The sequence below is a fragment of the Gossypium arboreum genome, chromosome 5 (genome assembly GCF_025698485.1).
Source record: "Gossypium arboreum isolate Shixiya-1 chromosome 5, ASM2569848v2, whole genome shotgun sequence".
Taxonomy (NCBI): Eukaryota; Viridiplantae; Streptophyta; class Magnoliopsida; order Malvales; family Malvaceae; genus Gossypium; species Gossypium arboreum.
The window spans coordinates 59,818,084-59,831,733 of NC_069074.1; the positions used below are offsets into that span (position 1 = coordinate 59,818,084).

The 13,650-nt window shown below is 37.8% G+C and overlaps 1 non-coding gene across 1 annotated transcript; it reads left to right on the forward strand.

Annotated features, from left to right (window-relative positions):
* Window positions 1-513: 513 nt before the first annotated feature.
* On the forward strand, window positions 514-620 carry LOC128293422 (small nucleolar RNA R71). Its single transcript, XR_008283604.1, has one exon. It is a non-coding gene; the product is annotated as a small nucleolar RNA R71 (small nucleolar RNA).
* Window positions 621-13,650: the final 13,030 nt, after the last annotated feature.

Below are 13,650 nucleotides of genomic sequence, written 5' to 3' on the forward strand. Positions count from 1 at the left end.
AGGTGGCGGTTGAAAACCCTGAGGATTTTGTGGCTTTTGATTTCCTTGACCACCCAGGAGAAATTTGGGTGGTTCCTCCAACCTGCATTATAAGTATTACTGTATGGGTTATTTTGAGATCTAAAGTTATTATTACCTATATAGTTGACTTGTTCCTCTTCAGTTGTGGGATTGAAGGATTGATATTCTATATGCACACCTCCTCCGCTTGAGTCACACCTCATTACTGGATGTACCTACGTAGAACCAAATAAACCATCAATTTTTTTACTGAGAAGTTCTACCTGATTTGACAACATAGTAACTGAGTCAACATTATAAACGCTGGCTGTTTTTGTTGGCTTACTCCTCATGACTTACCACTAATAGTTATTCAGTGAAATCTCTTCAATGAATTTAGAAGCCTCTTCAGGTGTTTTGTTGTTGATGGTTTCGCCAACAACTGCGTCAACCATTTGCCGAGTCGAGGGATTCAGTCCATTGTAGAATGTTTGTATTTGCAGCCAAAGCAGTAACCCATGGTGAGGGCACCTTCTCAGTAAGTCCTTGTATCTCTCCCATGCATCGTAAAGTGTTTCTAAATCCATCTGCACAAAAGAAGAGATATCATTACGTAATTTAGCCGTTTTAGTTGGCGAAAAATATTTTAGTAAAAATTTCTCGCTCATTTGTTCCCAAGTAGTGATAGACACTCGTGGTAACGAGTTCAACCACTGTTTAGCTTTGTTTCTCAATGAAAAGGGAAATAACTGAAGACTAATGGCATCATCAGAAACGCCATTGATTTTAAATGTATCGCAAAATTCTAGAAAGTTTGCTAAGTGAGCGTTAGGATCTTCATCCTGCAAACCATCAAACTGAACAAACTACTGTATCATTTGAATTGTGTTAGGTTTTAGGTCAAAAGTATTCACAGCTACAGCAGGTCCAACTATGCTAGATTCAGTTCCTGTTAAAGAAGGTTTAGCATGATCATACATCGTGCGTGGTGCAGGATTTTGATTAGCCACAATTGCAGGAGGTAGCTGATTGCCTTGGTTTTCAACCATCTCTTCGGTTGGGGGTTGAGTATCGTCTTCTTGCTCATTCTCCGTGTATCGTAAGTTGCGCCTTATCTCTCTTTGATTTGTACGAACTGTACAATCGATTTCTTCGTCAAAAAGTAATGGTCCCGATGGGTTTCTTCTAGTCATAAACTATAAAAACCTGCCAAGAGAAAGAAAAAGTAAACTAATAAATAATAATAAAAAATTAAATTGCACGAAAAATAAATGGCTAAAGTAATAAAAATTGAGTGTTCCTAATATTTTATTTCCCCGACAACGGCGCCAAAAACTTGATCGCGTGATTCGTAACAAGTAATAAATATTTATAATGAAGATCGAACCTAGACTAACTCTTATCACGACGAAAAGGAAAGCGCACCTATCAAACAATAGTATAGTAATGGCAAGACCGGGATATCGTACCAAAGGGAACCAAAAGTACTAGTAATAACTATCTTTTTATTATTTAACCTAGAAATAAAGAGGGGTTGTTTATTAAACTAATTAACTGATTAAACAAAAGCAAAAAGAAAATTTGGAAAAAGACTTGAAGAAAAGTAATTGATAAAGACGACACCCAATGAGGAATCCACCAAGATTTCACTTGTTATCTGACTCTGAACCAGACGATTTTTTCACTTGACTTGATCCGTGAGACTCCCTAACCTATATTATTATCTCTTTTGAGACTAATAACACCTAACCCTCAGTTGAATTAATCAAAACTTCTTTCTTAATTAAAACCCCTTGGGAAGCAGTAAATCGATCTATGGACTCCCATATACGTTTCACCTTAATCCGGCAAAGTATTGTAACCCTATTTTTAGGCGTTCGATCAACTCCGCTTAATTATGCCAAATGTACTCTTAGACAGGGACTTTTGCTCCTCTGCATAAGCACATCAAATCATGAATTAATACCTGGAATATTAACTCAAGCATTAAGAACGCATAATTAAGAACAAATCAAGTATTTATCATACTGTTCAGATAATAATAACAAGATCCATCATAGGTTTCAACCCCCTTAGGTATCTAAGGGGTTTAGTTCATAATAAAATAAGAGTACATCTCAAAAGTATGAAAATAACAAAACATAAAGAAAACTCTAAAACCCTTGAAGGAATTCTGAGAGAGATCTTCAGTCTTGGAGTAGCTATGGCTTTTGGGATGGATCGTCTGGCTTTCTTCAAGTAATTCCCGACGTGTGGTTCTGTATTATAGAAAAGTTCTAGAGGGGGGCAGCCCTTTCTAAGTCATACTTAGGGTGTTTATATAGACTTTGGATTGGCTTTCTTCCTCCCTAAGTATCCTTTTCCGTGTAAAATACAACTCTTTGAAAAAGGGACACTCTCGTGTGCCACGGCCGTGTGACGTGTTTGCCAGGCCGTGTTCGATCTGTTAAATTGCACACAGCTGTGTAGGTCAATGGCCAGGCTATGTGAATCATGAAAACCTTGGTCGACACCCTCGAAAGACACGGGCGTGTAAACAGCCCGTGTGGCAAGGCTTAGGCCATGTCATCTTCTCGATTTGGTCTGTTTTGTCCCCTTTTTGGCTCGTTTTCAGCTCCTTTTGACTCTTGGTGCTCTCTTGAGTACAAAACATGAAATAACTGGATTAAGAGGACTAAAAACATGTATAATTTGAGGTAAAAACATGTATAATTTGGTGTTTATCAGCATGGTAATAAACCCAAGGGAAGAAACACGGTCGTGTGTCTCAACCGTGTGGTGGACACAACCTGGTGCACGGGCGTTTGCCTTGGTCGTGTGTCATTTTGGGTGTGCTAACGTCAGAGATAGAATACTCAAGTTTTCTCACACGGGCCAGGGACACGAGCATGTACCAAGGCCGTATGAAGTCTGCACTTGTTTTATGAAAAAAATTATGGAATTAATTTGGCCACTGGGCAATGGGCACAAGCGTGACCCAAGCCACACGGGCTTGTGGAAGCACACGGCCTACCCACATGGGCGTGTGCCCTTTTTTTCAAGTAAAATTTTGAAAGTGGGTTTAAAGACTCGAAATAATTCTGAATAGTTTTCAATGATAGATTTACGGATTATAGGCCCATAATAAAGAGTCTAAGGTGATAATTAAAAGAATTTAATTTGGATCAAGTCCCGGTGACTTGAGGTTGTTTGATTGTAGGTGAACAAGTTAGGTAATGCCTCGTTCTCTACCTCAGTGTGGGTTACGGGTATGGAGTGTTACATTTAGTGGTATCAGAGCTATGGTTTAGTAGATTCTATGACTAACCTAGCTAGAGTACGAATCTAGCTATACATGCCATAAATATATATTGATAGTGTGACGATTACTGCCGATTATAAATTATGTTTTTATATAGTAATGAATCCTGATAGAACCACGACGGATGACGTAGAAAGTAATGCACCGGTTCTCGCAGAAGGAGCCGAGCCAGTAGAGAGCGAACCGATGAGTATGGGCCAAGGCAGAGGTGCTAAGGAAGCCTACCTCCAAATGATGGATGCTTAGTATACGGAGTTTGTTTGTGCGAACACTCCACCTCCCCCACCTCCTCCAATTCCTTAGTATGCCCTGGTAGCTCCGCAAGGTGCAGACATATTCAGAAGAGAGAAGCCTTTGGTAGACAAGATCCGAAAACAAGGGGCTGAGGAATTTCGGGCTAGTATAAATGATGACCCAGAGAGAGTAGAGTTTTGGCTAGAAAATATCATAAGGGTATTCGACGAACTATCATGCACGCCTGATGAGTGCATGAAGTGTGCCGTGTAACTTCTACGAGGCTCAGCTTATCAGTGGTAGAACACTCTTGTGTCCGTGGTACCAAAAGAGAGGATCAATTGGGAATTTTTCCAAGAAGAGTTTCGAAAGAAGTACATTAGCTAGAGGTTCATTGATAAGAAAAGGAAGGAATTTCTAGAGTTGAAACAGGGTAATAAGACTGTGACGGAGTACGAATGTGAGTTTTTGAAACTCAACAAGTATGCACGAGAATGCGTATCCACTGAAGCTCTCATGTGTAAGAGATTTGAGGATGGCCTCAATGAAGACATTCGAGTGTTTGTGGGCATCCTGGAATTAAAAGAATTTGTAGTGCTCGTTGAGAGAGCGTGTAAAGCAAAAGAGCTAGAAAAAGAGAGGAGGAAAGCGGCCATTGAGTCACGAGATTTAAAGAAAAGACAGATGGGGAAAGAACATCAGTCCTCATCCAAGAGATCAAAAGAATTTACTACTTGATCGAATGCTTCAGTGGGGTATTCGAAGAGAAATAAGAATCAACAGAATATTGCATCTAAAGCCCAAACTACTTTAGTCACAAGTGTTGGTAGTGCTCGGCCAAATAGGCCAGAGTGTTCGCAATGTGGAAGACGTCACTCAGGCGAATACTGAGTAAATGAGAGGGGCTGTTTCAAGTGCGGGTCATTTGACCACTTTATTCGTGATTGTCCTGAGATGGATGAGAGAGAGAGAAAATAAGATGTGAAAGCAAGCAGTGCTCCCTTAAGGATTAGACCACAAAAGAACCTCGGGAGTTGGATTAGTAGTAGAGGCACGCCAAGAGATGCCGCAATGAGGTCTTAAGGCAAAGCGCCAGCGAAGACCTATGCTATACGTGCTCGGGAAGGGCCAGAGTCTCCTGATGTGATCACGGGTACCTTTTCTATCTATGATATAACTATTGTTACTTTGATTAACCCTTGATGTACCCACTCTTACATTTGTATGGAATTGATACCTAGTATGAATATGTTAGTAGAGTCCACTGAATTTGTAATAAAAGTGTCTAACCTGTTAGGCAAGCATGTGGTAGTGGACCAAGTATGTAGAAATTGTCCTTTGATAATTAAGGGCCATTATTTTCTGGCCAACTTGATGTTGTTGTCCTTTAATGAATTTGATGTAATCCTCGGGATGGATTGGTTGGTCTCGCTTGGTGTTGTAGTAGATTGTGGATGAAAAGTAATAGAGTTGAGATTTTCGAGTTAGACCAGATGAGTCAAAAAATCTGCCTGTAGTAGTATCATCGTTGATTGCTGAGAAGTATTTGAGAAAGGGATATGAGGCTTATTTAGCTTTTGTGCTAAATACTCAAGTGTCTGAGTTAAAGATTGAATCAGTACCGGTAGTCTGTGAGTTCACAGATGTGTTCCTAGAAGAGTTACCCAGATTACCTCCAGTGAGGGAAGTTAAGTTTGAGATTGAATTAGTTCCTGGAACAACACCCATCTCGATCGCCCCGTATAGGATGGCTCCAACAGATTTGAGAGAATTGAAAGCACAGTTGTAAGAGTTAACAGACAAGGGGTTTACTAGACTGAGCTATTCCCTGTGGGGTGCTCTAGTACTTTTTGAGAAGAAGAAAGATGGGTCGATGAGGTTATGTATCAACTATAGATAGCTCAACAAGGTGACAGTGAAAAACAAGTATCCTTTTCCAAGGATTGATGATTTGTTCGATCAGTTAAAAGGAGCCACCGTGTTCTCTAAGATCGACTTGAGATCTGGCTACTATCAGCTAAGGGTTAAAGAGAAAGAAGTGCCGAAGATTACATTTCGGACAAGATACGGGCATTATGAGTTCCTCGTCATGCCTTTCGGCTTGACTAACGTCTTGGCGGTTTTTATAGACCTGATGAACCGCATTTTCAGGCCGTATTTGAATAAGTTTGTCATCATCTTCATTGATGACATATTAATTTACTCGCATGATGAGGGTGAGTACGCAGACATCTGAGAGTTGTATTGCAAACCTTGAGAGACAAGTGGTTGTACGCCAAATTCAGTAAGAGTGAATTTTGGCTTAAAGAGGTCGGGGTTCTTAGGACACATTGTGTCGGGTGATGGGATCCGAGTGGACCCAAGCAAGATCTCAGCTATTGTTGAGTGGAAACTGCCAAGGAATGTATCTGAGGTCTGAAGCTTTTTGGGTTTGGCCAGATACTACAGACAGTTTGTAAATGGATTCTCTATGATAGCTACGCCGATAATGAGATTGCTACAAAAAGATGTCAAGTTTGAATGGACAGAAAAATGCCAACAAACTTTTAAGAAAATGAAGGCTTTATTAACAGAAGCACCAGTGTTAGTGCAACCAGAATCAGGCAAGGAATTTGTGATATATAGTGACGCCTCCTTGAATGGTCTGGGGTGTGTGCTCATACAAGAAAGCAAGGTTATAGCCTATGCCTCGAGATATCTAAAGTCACACGAGAGAAATTATCTGACCCATGACTTAGAATTAGCGGCTGTAGTGTTCGCATTGAAGATTTGGAGACACCATTTACATAGGGAGAAATGTCGGGTATTCACCGACCATAAGAGTTTAAAGTATTTGATGACTCAAAAGGAGTTGAATTTGCGGCAACGCTGATGGTTAGAACCAATAAAGATTATGAGTTAATTATCGACTACCATTTAGGAAAGGCGAACGTGGTCACTGATCTTTGAATAGGAAATCGTTGTTTGCTTTGAGAGCCTTAAACGCCCAATTAATAGTGTCTAGCGATGGTTCGATTTTATCAGAGTTGAAAGCTAGACCGACATTTCTGCAAGAAATCCATGAATCTTAGAAAGGTGATGAGAAATTGCAAGCCAAGAGAACTCAGTGTGAGTCAGAGATTAAATCAGATTTTCGTATTAATACTAATGGTTGTATAATGTTCAATGAAAGAATTTGTGTACCCAAGAATGATGAGCTTATTTAGAAGATTTTTAAAAAGGCACATGGTGGTTGTTTATCCATCCACCCGGGTAGTGTAAAAATGTACAACGACCTTAAGAAAATGTATTGGTGGTCGAGTATGAAAAGAGACATTTCAAAGTTCGTTTCCAAGTGTCTAGTGTGTCATCAAGTAAAGGCTGAACATCAAGTACCTTCAGGTTTACATCAACCTATTATGGTCCCCGAGTGGAAATGGGATCGTATCACTATGGACTTCGTGACTGGTTTGCTAATAACACTGAAAAAGAAAGATATAGTATGGGTTATTGTTGATAGACTAACTAAGTTGGCACATTTTGTACCGGTGCGTACTGACTACTCCCTCGAGAATTTACCCGACTTATATATTGCCGAGATTGTGAGGCTTCATGGAGTACCATTGTTGATTGTTTTAGATAGAGACCCGAGGTTTACCTCGAGGTTTTGGAAAAAGTTACAAGAGGCTTTGGGAACCAAGTTGAGCTTTATCACGGCATTTCATCCACAAACTGACGGACAGTCAGAAAGAGTAATAAAGATCTTAGAGGACATGTTGAGATGTTGTGTTCTTGAATTTCATGGAAGTTGGGAAAAATTCTTGCCATTAGTTAAAGTGTAATAAAGTGTCGAATGCCCTTATATTGGACTGAGCTCAGAGAGAATCAGATTCACAGGGTCGATTTAGTCAAAGAGGCCGAAGAGAAAGTTAAAGTGATTCGTGACTGCTTGAAAGCCGCCTCGGATAGACAAAAATCCTACGCGAATTTGAGATGAAAGGAAATTGAATTTGAAGTTGGTGATAAGGTTTATTTGAAAGTTTCCGTATGGAGGAAGGTCCTCAGGTTTGGAAAAGGGGGTAAGTTGAGTCCTCATTTCGTAGAACCTTATGAGATTACCGAGAGAGTAGGACCTGTTGCCTACCGATTAGATTTACCACCAGAGTTAGAGAAGATTCACGACAGGTTTCATGTGTCCAAGTTAAGCTGATATGGATCAGACCCTTCGCGTGCAATTGCTCCAACAGAAGTCGAGATTCTTCTGGATATGACTTATGGTGAGGAGCCGATCAAGATTTTAGTTCGAGAAGTCAAATAGTTGGGAAATAAGAGTATACTGCTTGTGAAGGTTTTGTGGCATAAACATGGAGTCGAGGAAGCCACATGGGAACTCGAAGAGTCACTGAGAGAGCAGTACCCTAACTTATTCCCAGGTAAGATTTTCAAGGACGAAAATTTCTAAGGGGGAGAAATGTAATACCCCGATTTAGGGCCTAGTAGGAACAATGGTCTTGGGACCACAAATCCGAAGTGGGGAAATTATTATTATTATTATTATGAGGTTATAGTATGATTATATTAGTGCATGAAAAAATCGCATAAAAGGCAAAATTTGCATTTTAGTACTCAAATGTGTTAAATAGTTAGAGAATTAAATTGGAGGTATTTAAAGGCAATTAGACCCTTTTTAGAGTACTTGGTCAGCCATTGAGTCAAAAGGGGGACAAATTTTTTATGGTTGGTATGTTAGGTGACTTGTTTGGACTAAAATAAAGAAAAAAATGATATCATCTTCTTGCCATTTCTTTCTCCACCAAAAATATCAGCAAAAGAGGAGTTTTTTGAGCTTTGAAATTTCAGCAACTTATCACCTCAACAAGTAAGTGATTTCCATGTCCTTTGTTGATGATTTTTGCATATTTGAGACTCTTGAAGCATGAGCTTTCAAATGAGGGGTCTATTTTGCAAAATGATTAAGAGTTTAGGGTTTTTCCATGAATGGATTTGTGATGATTACTGAGTTTTTATGGAAGAATATGGCTCTTAGAAGAGTTATAAACAATTTTTGTGAAAGGTGTTAGCATGAAAACACCTAAAGGGACTATTTTGCATAAGTTGCAAAATAGGTGGTAAGTGTGTGAAATAGTGAAATTTTGGGGCTTCTACAAGAGAAGAAAGGGTTATATTAGGCCTGAGATAAGAGGAAAGTCGATAAAAATCAAATTCGAGCTTAATGGTAGAATGGTCAAATTGCCAAAGTCTAGGGGCAAAATAGTCATTCTACAAAAAAATATGAATTTATGATTGCCTAATTGTAATTAGTGATTAAATGAGTATATTTTGTTATAATAGATCAAGATTTTCCAAATCCAAACCTAGAATGGGGGAAAGCTAAGCAAGTCGACTAAACCGACTAGTCGAGTACATTTTATAAACCGAGGTAAGTTGTATGTAAATAATACAACTACATTGCTAATATATGTGTTTGAATTGATATAGCATGAATTGTTTGTTTGTGAATTGGGATATGGTAATTGAGATGGTAGAGATCCCATTGTAACCCTAAGAAATAAACCGGATATTCATGCCATAACAATTGGGTCACTTGGGTGAGCTAGTGTAAGACATGTCTGGGACATGCATCAGCCACATTATGAGAGCCAGTGTAAGACCATGTCTTGGACATGGCATCGGCATTGAGATGAGTGCTAGTGTAAGACATGTTTGGGACATGCATCGGCTAAACGTTGTGTTGTGTAAGACCATGTTTGGGACATGGCATCAGCATTGATGATGGTAGCCAATGTAAGACCATGTCTGGGACATGGCATCGGCATCTTATCCCATATTGGAGGCTTATAGAATATCCTGTAGTATTTCAAAAGGTTCAACGGTAGAAGTTATGAATGTCAGTTAATAAGGAAAGTATAAAAATGTTGTAAGTGGTACAAGTACCTAAATGGTACGCATGAGTCATGAGCTCGATATAGAAACTATCACTTGGGCGGACAGTAATGAGTAAGTCAAGCTTACGCTTACCCTTGTGCTATGAGCAAGGCGATCATCAATGAAATTTGTTGTATATTTATTTATATGCAACTTACTAAGCTTATATGCTTACTCCCTCTTTCTTTCCATTTTCTCTCAGTGCCGCCTAGCTAGCTTAAGGATCATCAGAGGTTAGAGATATCGATCGCACTATCATCCAAAACATTGGTATAGTTGTTTTTATATCTTTGATCATGGCATGTATAGTGCTAGACTTTATTATTTTGTGTCTTGATTATTAGCCACATAGGTTGGCTTGGGATAAATCCTACACTTGGTATTAAGCCTTGAATGATGGATAATATTCATTTTGGTTATATGCAAATATGTCATTTCCATAGGGGAGTAATTTGTCTTGTGAAAGAATGTCTATTGTGGCTGATCTAGCCATATGGATTGTGTTGTTTTTGGTATTCTCTTGCATTTGTATGGAATTATGCTTGTAGGGGTGGCAAAGAGGTTTGGCAAATAGCCTCATATTGTCCACACGGCTAGACACACGGGCATGTGGTCCGGCAGTGTGTCCCCTACAGGTAGAAAATTTAAGTCAGTTTGCATGGTAATAAGCACACGGGCAGAGACATGGCCGTGTGTCTCAGCCGTGTGATGGACATGGCCTGGCGCACAGGCGTGTGCCTTGGCCGTGTGCCATTTTAGGTGTGCTGACCTTAGAAAAAGAATACTCAAGTTTTCTCACACGGGCTAAGACACGGGCGTGTTTAGGCCGTGTGAGCAACACGGGCCAGGGACACGGGAGTGTACTCAGGCCGTGTGAAGTCTGCACTTATTTTATGAAAAAAAAATTATGGAATTAATTTGGCCACACGATCAATGGACACAGGCGTGTCCCAAGCCACACGGGCTTGTGGAAGCACACAACATACCCACATGGGTGTGTGCCCTATTTTTCAAATAAATTTTTCGAGGTGGGTTTAATGTAACACCCCTTACCCGTATCCAAGGCCGGAACAGAGTACGAGGCATTACCAGACTTAACCATACACAGATGAAAACCAGGCCATAAAATTTCATTTAATTCAAAACTTTTCGAACACATGCATAGACTCATATTTAAAGACATATAACGTGGCATAAATGAGCACTTACACATCCATAATCATGCAATAACATGTCATTCACTTTCAACATATTTGCTTACCATCTTGTATATAATATACATTCTTACATTAACTAGAACTAGACATGCTAAATCTTATTCTCATTTTATACCATCATAATGTAGTTACCAATTTGTAAATTAAACATCCATATTCAAGGAAACATTACTCATTTCCATTTAATTCATGATCCACTGGCCTACATTTAACTTACCTGATGTATTACCAATCATGCATAACAAACAAAGCTAACTATATCATCACATCAAAACATAGGACATGGCATGATTAATTAAACTTATAAACCATAATGGATAAGGACCACATCTCATGATCATATACGATAACTCAATGCAGACTGATACATATGGTCAAAATCATAACAATAATACATATCACAAACCAACTTCCAATACATGCCACTCACTTGATATTTCTAATATTTGAATTAATTCTCCCAAAAATGATAGTTTGATAGTGTGATTTTGCCTCCGACGACTCCAAGCCCGAGCTGACCTGCCAATACTAAAGAAATGGCGAGGATGGGTAGGCTTTATGCTTAGTAAGTCCATATGAAATTAATAAACAATTACTAACATGCTTTTCAAAATAAAACACTATAATTGTACAATTACACATGTTCAGGTTAAGCTATTTTATCGAGTTATAGTTACTAAATCATTCATATCTGATGCTGAAAAACTCCAAATTTAGTTTCATTAATTTTCCTTGAAACTAGACTCATATATCTTTCTCCCATAAAATTTCTAGAATTTTGGTTTAGCCAATTAGTACAGTTTATTCATTAAAGTTTCCCCTATTTTGCTGTCCAATAGTTCTGACCTCTCTTCACTAAAAATTATTTATCTCATATTTCGGGACTCGTATGATGTTCCTATCCATTCCTCCTGAAAGTATACTTATTAAAGATTCTATTCATATAAATTATAACTGATAACTATTTTTGAACAGGTTTTAACAATTTTTCCAAGTCAAAATAAGGGATCTCAAATTCATTCTGACACTATCTCAAAAAAATTAGAATATCACATAATATAGAACTCTTTTGCTCCCTCTGTTTCTTTTATATGAAAATAAACTCATTAATATTTAATTCCATAATTTTTTTGAAATTTAATTCAACTTACACAATTTTTGGTGAATTTTCAAAGTCATGCAAGTGCTGCTGTCCAACACTGTTTTACTACTAAAATTCACTCTTACATAATTTCACTTAATCCATTTTGTCTTATCGAAGTTCACTCAAATATTGAGCACATTGCTCATAATTTTCATAAACATATACTGCACTTATTCATCATAAAATCATGTTCACATGTATTTTTACTTAATCGATTTTCCCGTTGAACTCTTCGGAATAATAACTGATACTCAGTTGCCTGCACATAATTTCACACTTGTAGACAAGGCTATCTAGTATGCATAGTAGCCTGCACTTAGTACTACACATGCGACCAATTATCTGGTACACGTAGTAGCCTGCACTTAGTACTACACACGTGACCTAACCATCTGACACACGTAGTAGCTTGCACTTAGTACTACACACATGATTGAAGTTATCGGGTACGCATAGTAGCCTGCACTTAGTACTACACATGCGTCCAATTATCTGGTACACATAGTAGCCTGCACTTTGTACTGCACACATAACCTCACAATAGATCATTCGTATCGTTTCTATTCCGAAGGATCAACCGGGAGATTCCTCACTTTGCAACATGTTACAAATTTATTCATAGTCCTTTTTCAATTTGCAATTTACAACAAATAGTCATTCTATAGGCAGCCACATTTCATATGATAATAAAATATAATAAAATAAAAAGAATCGATAAATTATTTACGTACAAACTTGTTCAAATCTCATCAAGTACAACCATGTAGCAATTCATACAACCCAAGTAATAGTAATTTAACACTCAATTCATGCAACAATAATTTGCCATTCAATTTCACATGACACAACAAGCATTATATTTTTCCATATCATACATACAATCCATCAACTTCTCTTAACATATTAAATCATACAATTTATGCCATATCAATAGAGAATTACAATTCATGCATGGTAGTGCATTATTATTAACACATGAACTTACCTCGATCCAGAAACGGCAATTTACCATTTTAGTCCATAACCTTTATTTTCCCAATTTAAGCCCGAATCTCGATTTCCTTCATCATTAATATCACATTTAGCCTAATAATTAGTCACATTATTCATACGGGTCCAAAAATCATATTTTTACAAATTTACCCCTAAACTTTTGCATATTTGCACTTTTTCCCCAAGGTTCGGAAATTAAACTTCATCCTATTTTCTTATGTTTTATGACATGCTGATAATTTTTCCCTTTTATGGAAACATCAAATTCTCACTCTAACACGTACTTGTGAACATTAGGTATTTTTACCGATTATGTCGTTTTACTCGTTTTCACGTAAAATCACTTAGCAAAAGTTGTTTAACACAATTTCAAGCTTCATATTCTACCATTAAACATCAAAATACATGTATATCATTCTTGGGTAAATTTTTAAACACAAACCCTAGCTCAAAATAATGGTAGAAATAGCTAGAACATGTTACCGGGACTTCAAAAATGTAAAGAACATTAAAAACGGGGCTCAGGATCACTTACAAATGAGCTTGGAAAGCTTGAAAACCCTATCCATGGTATTTTTCATGAAAAATTCGGCCATGAGGAAGAAGATGAGCAAATTTCGCTTATTTTGGCATTTTTAATTCATTTAATTACTAATATACTAAATGGCCTTAATGAAAAACTTTTAAAAACCTATCATACCATGTCCATTTTTGTCCACAAACTTCAAAATGATCTAATTACCATTTAAGGAACTTTCATTTAAAAACTCATAACAATTAGACAATTCTAACATGTAGAACACAACTTTTGCACTTTTTTACAATTTAGTCCTTTT